Source organism: Scomber japonicus, chromosome 20 (assembly GCF_027409825.1).
Source record: "Scomber japonicus isolate fScoJap1 chromosome 20, fScoJap1.pri, whole genome shotgun sequence".
NCBI lineage: Eukaryota > Metazoa > Chordata > Actinopteri > Scombriformes > Scombridae > Scomber > Scomber japonicus.
The window spans coordinates 27,274,407-27,280,377 of record NC_070597.1 but is presented as its reverse complement, the minus strand read 5'-3'; the positions used below and the strand labels follow the sequence as shown (position 1 = coordinate 27,280,377).

General features: G+C 40.2%; 1 pseudogene; it reads left to right on the top strand.

Annotated features, from left to right (window-relative positions):
• Positions 1-3,328, top strand: part of LOC128381193 (uncharacterized) — a 4,290-nt pseudogene extending 962 nt beyond the window's left edge.
• The last annotated feature ends 2,643 nt before the right edge of the window (positions 3,329-5,971 follow it).

Genomic DNA, 5,971 nt, shown 5'->3' with positions numbered 1-5,971 from the left:
ATGTCTCAATACAACCGAGATGACTTATTCTGACTTTAGTCCCCCCCAGATCGACTGTGTTGTGGATAGTGCTGCAGACTCACTGAGAACAACTCTGAACTCCATCGCCCCTCTAAATAAGAAGGTAATTAAACAACAGAGAACAGCTCCATGGTACAATTCCCAAACCAGACAATTAAAGCAAGCTTCACGAAAATTAGAAAGAATATGTTCTACTAAATTAGAAGAATCTCACTTAACCTGGCAAAACAGTCTTAAAGCATATAAGAAGGCCCTCCGTAACGCCAGAGTCGCCTACTACTCATCACTAATAGAGGAGAATAAAAATAGTCCAAGGTTTCTTTTCAGTACTTTGGATAAACTGACAAAGAGCCACAATACTACATCCATGTATTCCTTTAACTCTCAGTAGTGATGACTTCATGAGTTTCTTTAATGATAAAATTTTAACTATGACTGGGGATTTCCATCGGGTCCGTCAGTGGCGCGGAAAAGCTGCGCTACGGTTCAGCTCCATCCTCTGCCTGGCGTCAACTCACACCGGGAGTGTTACAGCAGCGGAGCTCTGTTAGAGAAAGCTGCCTTTTAAAATGACGTTGCACTGTTAATACAGTAATTACAGCAGCCCAATCAAATCCTAACGAGTGCCTTTAGTCTACAGTAATTACTGTAGTAGCAGCACAACTAAACGGCCCGATTTTGTTAACTTGCTCAATTTTGGTTGATTTGGTAATTTTCTTTGATGTTTGTGCTTATCTCACGTGTCAGTAGGAGTGGGGTTTTGTGCATGGGTAATTTGTCTCAGTCATTTCAAATTGATGTTAAAGTTTGGTTTTCACTTCTAAGTTGAAGTTAAGGGTCTATAGAACAATTTTGGTCCGAGTGTCAAACACACAGATAAAAAAAAGACCTCTATGGGGCGCCGTAAAATATGTAAACTGCTATAACTTTTGATTGGATTATCCAATTTTAACATATGAGGTATGTATGGATTCAGAATTAAATGGGGAAACTGGTATGTCAAGCATTTGGTGACCAGATTAAAAATAAATACACTTTTAGCCCAATATATTAAATGGACACAAGCGAAATGATGCTTTTTTAAACATAAAGTCTGAAAATGTCCTCACATTTGCTATGAAACATGATTTTTAGAGTTATTGTAAATAAAGGCTGTGTAATGAATCAACTGGATTTGAGATTGGTGTTCACAATATCCCTATAGCACAAATCAAAGCTAGCTAGGCTACCCAATATGGCTGCATATAGCCTTGAGGAAACATTATCCGGAAACACTCAATACATTTTCATTGTTATGCAGATGATACTCAATTATATCTATCAATAAAGCCAAATGAAATGAACCAATTAACTAAACTACAAACATGCATTAAGGACATAAAGGCCTGGATGACCTGTAACTTCCTGTTATTAAACTCAGAAAAAAACTGAAGTTATTGTGCTTGGCCCTAAACACCTTAGAAACTCATTATCAAATGACATAACTGCTCTGGATGGCATTACTCTGGCCTCCAGCACCACTGTAAGAAACCTAGGAGTTATATTTGATCAGGATCTGTCCTTTAATTCCCACATAAAACATATTTCAAGGACTGCCTTCTTTCATCTGCGTAATATTGCAAAGATTAGACACATCCTGTCTCAAAATGATGCTGAAAAACTAGTCCATGCATTTGTTACTTCTAGGCTGGACTACTGTAATTCATTATTATCAGGCTGTCCTAATAAGTCTCTAAAGACTCTCCAGCTGGTCCAGAATGCAGCTGCTCGTGTTCTGACAAAAACTAGAAAGAGATCATATTACTCCCATCTTGGCTTCACTGCATTGGCTTCCCGTAAAATTCAAAATTGAATTCAAAATCCTTCTCCTCACCTTCAGAGCTCTGAATGATCAGGCTCCATCATATCTCAAAGAACTGATAGTACCTTATGTACCTACTAGAACACTGCACTCCCAGCATGCAGGTCTACTTGTGGTTCCTAGTATCTCTAAAAGTAGAACAGGAGGCAGAGCCTTCAGCTTTCAGGCTCCTCTCCTGTGGAACCATCTTCCAGACTTGGTCCGGGGGGCAGACACCCTCCCTACATTTAAGAGTAGCCTAAATCCTGAAGAGTTCGGTTTAGAACCTGCTCTATGTGTAAAGTGCCTTGAGATAACTTTGTTGCGATTTGGCGCTATACAAATAAAGATTGATTGATTGGCTGCTTACTGTACTCACTGCATTGTACTCATTGTACTGCACTGTACTGCACTGTACTCACTGCACGGCACTGTACTGCACTGTACTGTACTGCACTGTACTCACTGTACTGCATTGTACTCATTGTACTCATTGTACTGCACTGTACTGTACTGCACGGTACTGCACTGTACTCACTATACTGCACTGTACTCACTGTACTTACTGTACTCACTGTACTGCACTGTACTCACTGTACTTACTGTACTCACTGTACTGTACTGTACTGCACTGTACTCACTGTACTTACTGTACTCACTGTACTGCACTGTACTGCACTGTACTCACTGTACTGCACTTTACTCATTGCACTGCACTGTACTCACTGTACTCACTGTACTCACTATGCTCACTGTACTGCACTGTACTCACTGTACTCACTGTACTGCACTGTACTCACTGTACTCACTGTACTGCACTGTACTCACTATGCTCACTGCACTGCACTGTACTCATTGTACTTACTGTACTCACTATGCTCACTGTACTGCAGCTCGGCTGTATGCATCCTACCAAAGCCTTTGAAAATATTTAGAAAAAATCTACTTAAACATAATAAATATAAATTAATTAGATAATGCTAATACTTATGAAATGTGTGCCACAGCTCTTCAGTTCACACCAGAAGCGCATTTCTCTTTGCTGGTCGGAAAGCGGCTCTGCTCCTCAGCTCCTCTGTTATCACACTTGGAGCTGTTTTTTCACTGTCTCTGTTTGCATGTGTATGACACCCCACCCCTTATAGCAAGCCCACTCTGTGTCCCTCTCTCTCTTTTGTGTGTGTGTGTGTATACACGCGCGTGCCTGTGTGTGTTCATCTCGTGCTCTGATTAGACACCGACACACACACCACATTCGTCACACAGGGTGTTTAATTATTGAAAATAGTTTTATTTTGACATGCTTTATTTAGAAAACCAGATTCTCTCGTTGTTGCTTTATTTGACTTCCTGCCCGGCTTCACAGATTCGGCCACGGCACGCAGAGAAAATAGACCAGACGCCGAAATGATCGCTCCATTGATTAACATGGACGCCGCTTCCGCGTCCAGTGTGAACCAGGCATAAAGAAGATTTCTCTATAAAAACATCCTTTCGCAAGACTTTAACTTGAAGAGAAAAAGAGGATAAAGCAGCTTGGACCGACCCGGTTTACAGGTTCAGCAGCATGGAGGACGAGCTGAGACCCGGAGCTTCTCCCGCTGCTGTTATGACAAAGTTGGCTAGCTGGATGTGGTGCGAGTTATTCCCTTTATTGCTTTATCTGTTTGCTGTTTCAATGTGTTGGCACTGAGGATGGGGGAATGAGATCTGAAACATCTCTCTGAAAAAATGCAAACACTAAAGTAGCCGCCATAAAAACAATAGCATGAAGCTAGGTCTTTTAACAGGTTTAGCTTTGCAGGGGAGCGTCTCTATGTTCCCACATTTCTAAGAGATCATTAAAATTTAGACCCTATGTTCCCACAGCCCTCCGTCCCACAGACATGTGGGGTGTCCTGGTACCTCTGTGAGGCTACTAGTAAAAGTCCCTCATGAGCAATAGTTTACAAATTAAGCACTGGGGCGGGCACAACGCTGGCCGTCTTTTTGTGCTCCCAAGATCAGGTAGACCAGGCTTTTCTCCTCATTGGGTTGACCAATCCATCTGATACGACACAGCACATGGGCTTTGAGCATTGGCATAACCAGGAATTTAAAACATTTAAATGTTGAAGTTCTATCCAATCTGCAAATGCCTGACTATCATGCTGGAGACTGCAGTTTGTTTCCTACTTGGGTCGAAAAGATTCACGTGTGACACTGGGTGCTGTAGACCCGGACGAGTGTGGGGAATGTAATGGATGCAGTTGTAAAATATAACCCTAACCCTGTGGGAACATAAGGGCCTCATTTTGAAAAATGGGGGGGGCGGGGGGGAGTCCAAGTAATGTGGGAACATAGAGCTGTGGGATCAACATCATCTGTAAGTGTTTCCTTTTTCTCTTGTTTTGTCTTTATAAAATAGGACAGTTGTGGAAGAAATGGGCTTGGCAGAAAATGTGACTGCCAAAAACAGCACAAAGCATGTACATGTACATGACATTATATTTTTCTAATCATGAAATGTAGCACTTTTAACACACTTTTACACGCTGAAATTTGTTTTACTGTTGTTGCTGTTGTAGTTATTAAGTGCTATGACTGATTTCTTCTGCTTTATGATTCCAAGTGTCATTCCAATACACTCCTTGTACTAATACATCCCTGAGGACACACCAGGACCAAGTACAGGAGTGGATGGAGGAGGAAGAAAGCCAGCCAGAGCTGCTTAAGAGAAAGAGAGAGAGAGCTTCTTCAGCTCATGAAGAAAGACATGAGGTGGCAGAGGAGAGAAAGCAGAGGAGGGCAACAAGAGAATGGATAGGTTCTTTTCTCTACTTGAGAGATAAAATGAATGTGAACATCAAATGTAATATTGAATTAACTTAAATAAAGTGACTATTAAATACACTGTTTTTTTAATTTACAACATTAAGTATTATAAATAAAATGAATAACCTTTGGGGATGATTTTTTCCACTGTGCACCACATCATTCTTCAGCTGGGTATGAAAGGCTGAGTCACCAGCTGCCATGTCACATGTTTTCAAAAAGAAGCACGACTAAAAGACTAAAAATGAAATACTACCTGACAACCTTATTTTGACAAAAAGCAATCTCACTACAAAATAAATCTCACCACGAAATATTTCAACAGGCAGAACTACAAAACCTTTCCATTGTTCCTGTAACACTGACTATCAGGGCCACTCAGTGGCTTGATCCACACATTGCAGCCATCGACTGCTCCAGCTGCTTTTATGAAAACGTGTTGTCTTGCCAGCACTGCAAACCCACGGGACCCAGCCTCCAGGCCTTTTGGACACTTTGGGAGGTGGACAACCTTGTAGCAAATGGCCACCCTGTATGATGCCCTACTTGCCTGCCAGAAGAGGAAACCCAGGGTCTCAATTACAGCACCACATTCATGTCTAGCTAGATATCAAGTCTAGAGATTTTAGATAGATAGATAGATAGATGAGATAGACAGATAGATAGATAGATAGATAGATAGATAGATAGACAGATAGATAGATAGATAGATAGATAGATAGATAGATAGATAGATGAGATAGACAGATAGATAGATAGATAGATAGATAGATAGATAGATAGATAGATAGATAGATAGACAGATAGATAGATAGATAGATAGATAGATAGATAGATAGATAGATAGATAGATAGATAGATGGTTTGCCAAAGTGCATAAAAGTACAAATAGTCCAAATATTTGGGCAATACACAGTAACAATACTCAGTCTGTTTTAACTGATTAATGACAGTATTATTTTTCAATAGTAAAGTCTTAACACTAAAAGTTTGGGTTATTTTAAATGTTTAATTATATTGACATTAGCTATATAAATTATGTTGACAGACTGTTAAGTTAACTAGCTAATGTTAACATTAATATGTTATAAAATGTCATTTTCTGGGTCCATTTCTAATGTTAAGCTGAGATTTGTTAAATGAGACAGTGGTCTATGGAGGAATTTGGCTGTAACTAAATAATTAAAATGTAAATAATTAGCTGAATGTCAACAGCAGCTGTCTAGGATTCTGAGTGGTCACATGAGTGGTGCTTTGTTACATAAGGGTAAGGGCAGGGAACAGCTAGTGACACAG